We start from the raw sequence: 8,509 nt of genomic DNA on the forward strand, positions 1-8,509 counted from the left end.
GCGTGAGCCACCGTGCCCAGCTTCTCACTCTCTCTTTTTTTAAATCAATTTTGCTTCTCTTCACAACCTTGTTACTTCAGGAATTAAATAACAAGTATTCAGAAAATACTTCTGGTAAATAATGAATATTCAGAAAATATTTTGGACAATAGCATGTGTACTTCTGTTTTTGACTGTACGCCAAGTTCACATATACAGTGGGAACAAATGGAAATGTTTTGCAAATGGATGTGTGGCTGAGACCTGGGAAAGATCAGCTACTGCCAACTCTTGTTATTGTTAAGTAACTTGTATCCCAACTTAAACAAGAAAGCAGGCAAAGACACTCACATTTGCACAAAGAGCATCTGATGAGGCTACAGTAATTAAAATTGACTAGCAAAATAGGAAATAGAAGTTAGCAATTCCTTCTTCTTCCTTAAATCCTCAGTGACCCCCAATAAAGACGTCAGACTATAGCATCCTGGAGCAGGTGCTAAATTTGTCCATATTTTTCCATGACAAATTAATTTCTACAGTCCTAAGTATTTTATTGTAAATGTGACAGTTTTTCAACTAAGCAAGTTTTGGAGCGCCAACCAGCTATAAAGAAGGCATTGTGCTAGTGCTGCAGAGTTCTTTTGCATATATTATTTCTCTTGGAGTAAATAAATATTATTGTGCACATGTCTGCCTCCCTTGCATTATTTCAGTTCTGCTCAAATATCACCTCCTCAAAGACTTTCTTTGACCAGCTCATATTGCACTCCTACCTCACTGTCTATTATATCACCCTGTCCCACTGCCTTATCACTATTGGAAATTATCTTGTTCATTCAATTGATTGGTTATTTCCTGAATGTAATGTCCAAGAATGTAATGTCCACAAAGACTAGGACTGTGCCCATCTTGTTCACTACCATACCCCCAATGCCTAAAGCAGTGCACCTGGTGCATATCAAATTTTTTGAACAAATTAATAAATTACAGTCTGTAAGGGATAGTCAGCTAAATTAATACATAGGAGGCCGAGCGAGTCTGAAAATTTCATTGAAATATTTGCTTTAAAATGTTAATTTGCACAATATTAACTTGCAGTTATTTATAGAATGCAATGCAAACATCAGATATGCGGCCTTCTCTAACCCAAGATTCCATTATTCAAATATGTTTCATCAGCTCTTGAGATAGTGTCATTGCATGGAATAGCTAAATTTGGAATAAACACCAACATTTGCATGCAAATCCATCATTCTCCCTGTCTATTTCTTAGAAATTTATATGCTATCCAAAGGCAGGGAGACTAGACAGAAAATATGTGGCTTGAATGAGAATTGCTTCACCTGGAGGCAATTGTAATCCCTGAAGTCAATAGAAGTTACCCATTCATCTTACTCTAGAAATGGAATTCTTTCAATGCTCATCTTTGAAAGAGCAACCCATATGACTAAGACAAATGTACATATCTAAGAACATTGAAATCATTCTATGGGAAAAATCAGTTTCATTTTTGGTAGTTAATATTTTCTCTTTTTAGCATGCATTGTAAATTTAGTATATAGGATAAATTGAGCTGTCAAAAATATTTCCCTGGCCGGGCACGGTGGCTCATGCCTGTAATCCCAGCACTTTTGGAGGCTGAGGCGGGTGGATCACTTGAGGTCAGGAGTTCGAGACCAGCCTGGCCAACATGGTGAAACCCCATCTCTACTAACAATGCAAAAATTAGCTAGGCAGTAGTGGCACGTGCCTGTAATCCCAGCTACTAGGGTAGCTGAGGCAGGAGAATCTCTTGAGCCTGGGAGGCGGAAGTTGCAGTGAGCCGAGATAGCACCACTGCACTCTAGTTGGCAGTGACAGAGTGAGACCCTGTCTCCAAAAAAAAAAAAAAAAAAAAAAAATCCTCCTTTCAATCATTAAGGAATAAAGAAAAATATTATTGCTTATAGTACATAGCTAGCTCTTATACCTTCCTGATCAAAGGTAGAGGTAGCATAAGTTAGTGAAAACAATATCCCATTCCTTAGTTTATTCATTAGTTCCAGCTTCTTTTCACTAAATCCATTATTGAACAGCCAATAAAATCATTCAGTTTATGTTTTACCATTTGTTAAAATTAGTCTAGGTTGATTTCCAACTGGAAAGGTACCTGGGTGTCTTTCCCATCTTTATTTTCTGCCTCAAATTTCCGGAAGAAAAGAAAGGTTTCTATACACATTGGATCTGTGGAACAAAGGTTTCCCCACCTGCATCCCAGGCCTCTGTTTAGAATTCAAGAACTGTGTTACTACTGTGTTGGAGAAGATCATAGGACTGTATAGAGGTATGTTCCTAGGGGTAAAGCTACATCCCTTTGGGTGTATTCTTAGGTCAGCCAATTTATATCCTTGCCTTTAATCTTATTGCTCTTAGGGTTGACACTACCCTAAAAGTCAGGAAAGAAAACCTGGCTTAGAACTAGGAATGCTATTCTACATTCAACATTCAAAAACTCTTCTGTTGGTGGTTGACTCACCAACATCTATTCATCCCCAGAAAACAGTCTAAATCAAGTTTAGTAATTCTATTTCTCTTCCAAATTGGAATGATGAAAAATATTCCTGGGTTGCCAATGGCAGAATTGTGCTACTGAATCCACAAAGCCTGAAGCCTGTTCTGCCTCTTGGAGTTTGATTTATTGAAATAATGAACTTCTTTATTGTCTAAGCCAGTTTGAATCAGTTTTTGTTACATACAGCAGAAAGTATCCTAACTCATGCAGCTCCTTTAGGAAAGAAGTCCACTGTCATGATTCCAATTCACTAAGAAGGACATCAGAGTTCTGGTTCAGGGAGCATCTTCATCTAAATTCTCTGAGACCAGTGCCCTCTGAGCCTCAGATGAACCAGTTTGTAACTTTTTGAGTACAGTCTACCTTGACTATGTCCCCTGGAGTTTCTAAAGGCTATTACCAGTTTTACTTATTCATGCTTTGGAACCCATTGAGATTCTCCAGGGGTTCAAAGGTCCAGTGTGTTCCACTGTGGAATTTTCTTTAAAAATTCATGTCTAGGCCAGGTGCGGTGGTTCACACTTATAATCCTAGCATTTTGGGAGGCCAAGGCAGGAGGATTATGCAGTCAGGAGTTTGAGAACAGCCTGGCCAACATAGTGAAACCATGTCTCTACTAAAAATACAAAAATTAGCCAGGCGTGGTGGCACTTGCCTGTAGTCCCAGCTACTTTGGAAGGCTGAGGCAGGAGAATCGCTTGAACCTGGGAGGCAGAGGTTGTAGTGAGCAGAGATTGCGCCATTGCACTCCAGCCTGGGTGACAGAGCTAGTCTCTGTCTAAAAAAAAAAGTGATGTTTAGCAGCTTCAGTGCCCGTAGATGCATGAGGCACTGGATTATCATACTTTTTCTAACCTAAGTGTGCAGACTTTCGTATTATTTATGGTTGACTCTCTGTCCCCATAAACAAATGGAAATGAGATGTGCACTCACTTCTGAGATTGTCACATCTAGTTTGACAAACAGACCTAAGGTATTTGAATTTATTTATTTATTTATTTTTGAGATGGAGTCTCACTCTGTTGCCCAGGCTGGAGTGCAGTGGCACGATCTCGGCTCACTGCAACCTCCGCCTCCCAGGTTCAAACAATTCTCCTGCCTCAGCCTCCTGAGTAGCTGGGATTACAGGCACGTGCCACTACATCTGGCTAATTTTTAATATTTTTTTGTAGAGATGGTGTTTCACCATGTTGGCCAGGCTGGTCTCAAACTCCCGACCTCAAGTGATCCGCCCACCTTGGCCTCCCAAAGTGCTGGGATTACAGGCATAAGCCACTGTGCCCAGCCAGGTATTTGAATCTAAGCAAGGCATCTAACAAGGACTCTTATGCCAACTCAAGACATCTCAAGGCCTTTCACAGACAAGTTGGAGGAATGTGAACTGGCTACACAAGCAAATTTATTAATGTTTAAAACTGCATACCTGCAGAATGTTGATTCATGGATCAAGGTCAATTTAGAAAAAGTTCTCCAAAGCCTGCTCTGAAGCACAGTCATCAGATATGTTCTATTCAATGTTTTAATCAATGAATAAGATGAAAATATAAAAAGCATGCTTTTTGTATCATTTCCCTATGATATGAAATGGAAGAAAGTGACAATATGATGGCTCATTGAAGCAAGGTCTGAAAATAATTTAACAAGCTGGATCAATGGGCCAACTGTACAAGGAGCTGTTTTCATAAATGATACAAAAAATATGGTGAAGATTATGTTAAAATTATTTTTTAAAACTAGGGATAAATAAATAGAAAAATTGGTATCCATATTCCTATATCTGATGGACTGTCATATGAAATGAGAGAAAGAGATATTGTCTATGTCTCAATAAAGTAGGTCTAAGATAATTTTTTTGGCTCAATAATGAAGGGATTCTTTAACATTTGAAGACAAAGGAAAAGAAAAGAATTACCTGAAAAAAAAAAAAAGGAAAGAATTACCTGAAGCCAGGTGCAGTGGCATGTGCCTGTAGTCAGCTTCTTGGGAGGCTGAGGTGAGAGGATTGATTGAGCCCAGGAATTTGAATCTAGGCTGGGCAACATAGTAAGATCCCATCTAAACAAAATTATCTGAATTAGGATCTAGTGATAAGTGAGACTGCTATGGTTTATAAGTTCCAACCAAATCTGAGGGACTATAGATAGTTTTGTTTTATAGATAACCTGGAGGAGATGAAATCTAAACTTTCTTTCCATGGGGTTTATTTTTTTAAACTAGCCTCTCATTCTTTGTGTTTTAATTGTAGCATTTAGTTGCTTTACATTTGCTATAATTATTGATATATTTGATTTTAAATCTACCAAATTATTATGTGATGTATACTTGTTCTGCCTGTTCTATGCTCCTTTCTCTCTCCATTCTTGTCTCTTTCATATTGATCTTTTTTTTCTTTCCTTTATTTTTTATTTTTTGGCAGAGTCTCACTTTGCTGGCCAAGCTGGAGTGTGGTGGTGCGATCAAGTGATTCTCCTGCCTCAGCCTCCCAAGTAGCTGCGACTACAGGCACCTGCCATCACACCCGGCTAATTTTTGTATTTTTAGTAGAGATAGGATTTCACCATGTTGGCCAGGCTGGTCTCGAACTCCTGGCCTCAAGTGATCCACCTGTCTCGGCCTCCCAAAGTGCTGGGATTACAGGTGTGAACCACTATGCCCAGCCGATAATTGATATTTTTAACAATTCTACTTTTAATCTCTATTTGCTAGGACATTATACAGCTTTTACTCTTCCTTTGGTGGTTGCCTTAGAGACTATAGCATGCAGATTTTTAGCAAGCATTAGACTTGACAAAGTCTAATGTCAACTGGTATTTTTACCCTTTTCCAGTAGGAGGCTTTTAAGCCCTGTAACTCCATATACCTCCCCCCCAAATTATATACTGTTGTGGTCTTATATCTATAAATATTTTAAGCTGCACAATACATTATTTTTGTTTTATACAGTTAACTATTTATTTAGAGTTACTAGTCGCTATGCTCTAATGTGTTCCTGATAATTTGTGTTGAAAACTCAACCCTCAATTCAACAGTCTTGGGAGGTGGGGCTTTTGGGGAAGAGGTAAGGTGAATGGATTAATGGGTTTGTGGGAGTAGGTTCACTCTCTCTTGCCCTTCCGTCTTCTGCCATGTGAGGGCGCAGCAAGAAGGCTCCCAGCCCCTTGTTCTTGAACTTCTCAGCCTCCAAAAGTATGAGGAAATAAATTTCTGTTCTTTATAAATTACCCAGTCTGAGATATTCTGCTATAGCAGCACAAATGAACGAAGACCCTAGCATAATTATTATTTTTATTGCTTCGTGTTTCTTCCTCTATTTCTGACCTTCTGCCTGGGCTCCTTTTCCTTTTTGCTGAACACCTTTTAATACTTGTAGTACGGGCTTGCTAGGGATGAATTCTCACTCTATTTTTTTCTTGAAAAAAATCTTTATTTCTACATCATTTCTAAAGAGTATTTTCACTATTTGTAAATGCTTGTAAATAACTCACTATGGCAGTTATTTTCCTTCAGCACATTGAAAATGCCACGTTATTGTCTTCTGGCTTCCATTGCTTCTACTGAGAAGTAAGCTATCATTTCAGTTGTTGTTTCTTTTAAAATGATCTGTCTTTTTTTCCTCTGGCTGACTTTTTTGTTTTAGACTAATTAGAGATCTGAAGTGATTTTACCTTTATTTCCTTCAGTTTAAGCCAATTATGAAATTTCACGGTGATTTCTGAGGTAGGGGCAGAAGGAAGGCGGTCTTAAGAATCATCGGGACGGCCGGGCGTGGTGGCTCACGCCTGTAATCCTAGCACTTTCGGAGGCCGAGGGGGGTGGATCATGAGGTCAGGAGTTCAAGACTAGCCTGGCCAAGATGGTGAAACCCCGTCTCTACTAAAAATACAAAAAATTAGCCGGGCGTGGTGGCGTGGGCCTGTAGTCCCAGCTATTCAGGAGGCTGAGGCAGGAGAATCTCTTGAATCCGGGAGGCAGAGTTTGCAGTGAGCCGAGATTGCACCACTGCACTCCAGCCCGAGCGACAGAGCGAGACTCCGTCTCAAAAAAAAAAAAAAAGAATAATCGGGGCTGTGGCCCAGTTGGCCTGCGGAGGTGCAGGCAGGGTGGGCCCTCACTGGGGCAGCCTCAGGGGCATGGACTGCCCCGCCCGCAGGTAGGTGATGTTCCGAGAGCGTAAAAGCTGGTAGGTGATGTCCTCCACAGCTTCCAGCTTGCGCAGCTCGATCAGGGCGTCCCCTGCTGTGGCCAGTGAGTTGGTGATCAGCTCGGCAACCTTGGAATCGCCCTCAGCAGAGATGATGGCCGCCTTTTTCTGCTGCTCAGCCTTTTCCACCACAAATCTGGCCCTCTCTGCTTCCTGCTGAGCTATCTGTTTGGCTTCCACCTCTTCTATGAACTCCCTCCCGAGGGTCAGATATGTCAAGGACAAGTCGTCCAGGATGAGCCCAAAGGTGGCTGCGCTCCCTAAGGTCATCGCTCACCTGCCTGGAGATCTGCTCCTCTGGGTGATTAGTTCTCCAGCTTCAAAGCGAGCCACCACTGACTTGAGGATCTTGGTAGTGATAGACGGCGGCACACACTCATCATTGTCCTCTCCGATGCTGGTGAAGATGCGAGGAAGCTGGCTAGCGACGGCCAGAAGATGATGCGCGGTGTGATGTTGACATTCTGTAAATCTTTGCTACCGGTGATGACTGGCACATTACGTGGTTGAGAACGGCAGTCAAAGATCACTGATTTCTGTAACCATGAGATGAGAAAGTGAGTCCCTTTCCCTACCACAATGTCCTGTACTCCACGGAATTGGTCAAAGATGACAGCTCCGTGCCCAGCATCCACCCTATATAAGGCAGAGTTCACCACGCCTCCTGCAACAGCTAAGGCCAGGCCAAACTTGCCAATGGACTCCAACATTTTGGCAGCCATGTTTTCTTCTGCTGGACCCTCTCACACCTGCTTCCACCCTGACGTCCACACGAATTCCCTAGCCACATATACTGCGCGTGCGCCGCACAGCTTCTCCTCTGCCCGCTCTCCTTCCCTGGCTGCTTTTTAAGAGTTTCTGTCTTCCTTGGATTTTCAGCCGTTTTACTCCAATGTGCCTAGGTGAAAACCTTTTCCTATCCTGCTTTGGGCTTGTAGGGCTTCTGGAATTTGTTGGACTGATGTCTGTACGAGATTTACTTCTGTGTTACCCCAGATCCATGCGGTAACCTTATTGACACAGATTCATATCAGCCCTCTGTGGTGGCTGTTCCTTGATCCTTGTCACACTTGAGCACAACCTGCCAGTGGCTTATCTCACACACTTGCTACGTGCTTTCATGTCCTGCCCTGGGGCTTTCCCAGTGGGCTGAGGCATGAGATACACACCATGGGACCCACTCAGTGCTCACGTGTACACAATCTTGAAGTGTGGGAGGTATCACGCCATGTAGTGGGTTCTACCCAATGGGAGAGGAAAACTCCTGGACAGTTTTCTCTCCCTTCCTCCTCAGAACCAGATTGTTGAAGTAACAGTTGCTCACATACATTTTCTGATGATGGGTTGCGAGACGAGGTAATAGACTTTGCAATGAGTGTATGCTCATGTTAGTATAACACACGCTACGTCTGTACTACATCCTTCTCTATCTCACGTCAATTTTACTCCACTCTTGCGCTTGTGGGAATACACTTACCAGCAAAGTATACATGTAAGCTTTTGCCTCAAGCTCTGCTTTTTAGAGGATCTGGGCTATGAGCTCCTCAAATAGTTATTCTGACCCACTTCCTCTTTCCTTTTTTTTCTGGAACTCCCGTGAAATGCATGTTAGTTTTTTTCCTTCACCACATCCTCTGGGTTTATTATTCTCTCTTATGTAATTTGTATCTGTTTGTCTCTCCACGCTTCATTCTGGGTATTTTTTCTGTCCGCTCTTATAGTAATTCTCCTTTAAATCTGATGTCAAACCTACCCACTAAATTCTTGGTTTCAGTTAT

General features: G+C 41.7%; 1 pseudogene; it reads right to left on the minus strand.

Moving 5' to 3' along the window:
* Positions 1-6,627: 6,627 nt before the first annotated feature.
* LOC129478328 (prohibitin 1-like) lies at positions 6,628-7,506 on the minus strand (annotated as a pseudogene).
* Positions 7,507-8,509: the final 1,003 nt, after the last annotated feature.

The sequence above is a fragment of the Symphalangus syndactylus genome, chromosome 3 (genome assembly GCF_028878055.3).
Source record: "Symphalangus syndactylus isolate Jambi chromosome 3, NHGRI_mSymSyn1-v2.1_pri, whole genome shotgun sequence".
Taxonomy (NCBI): Eukaryota; Metazoa; Chordata; class Mammalia; order Primates; family Hylobatidae; genus Symphalangus; species Symphalangus syndactylus.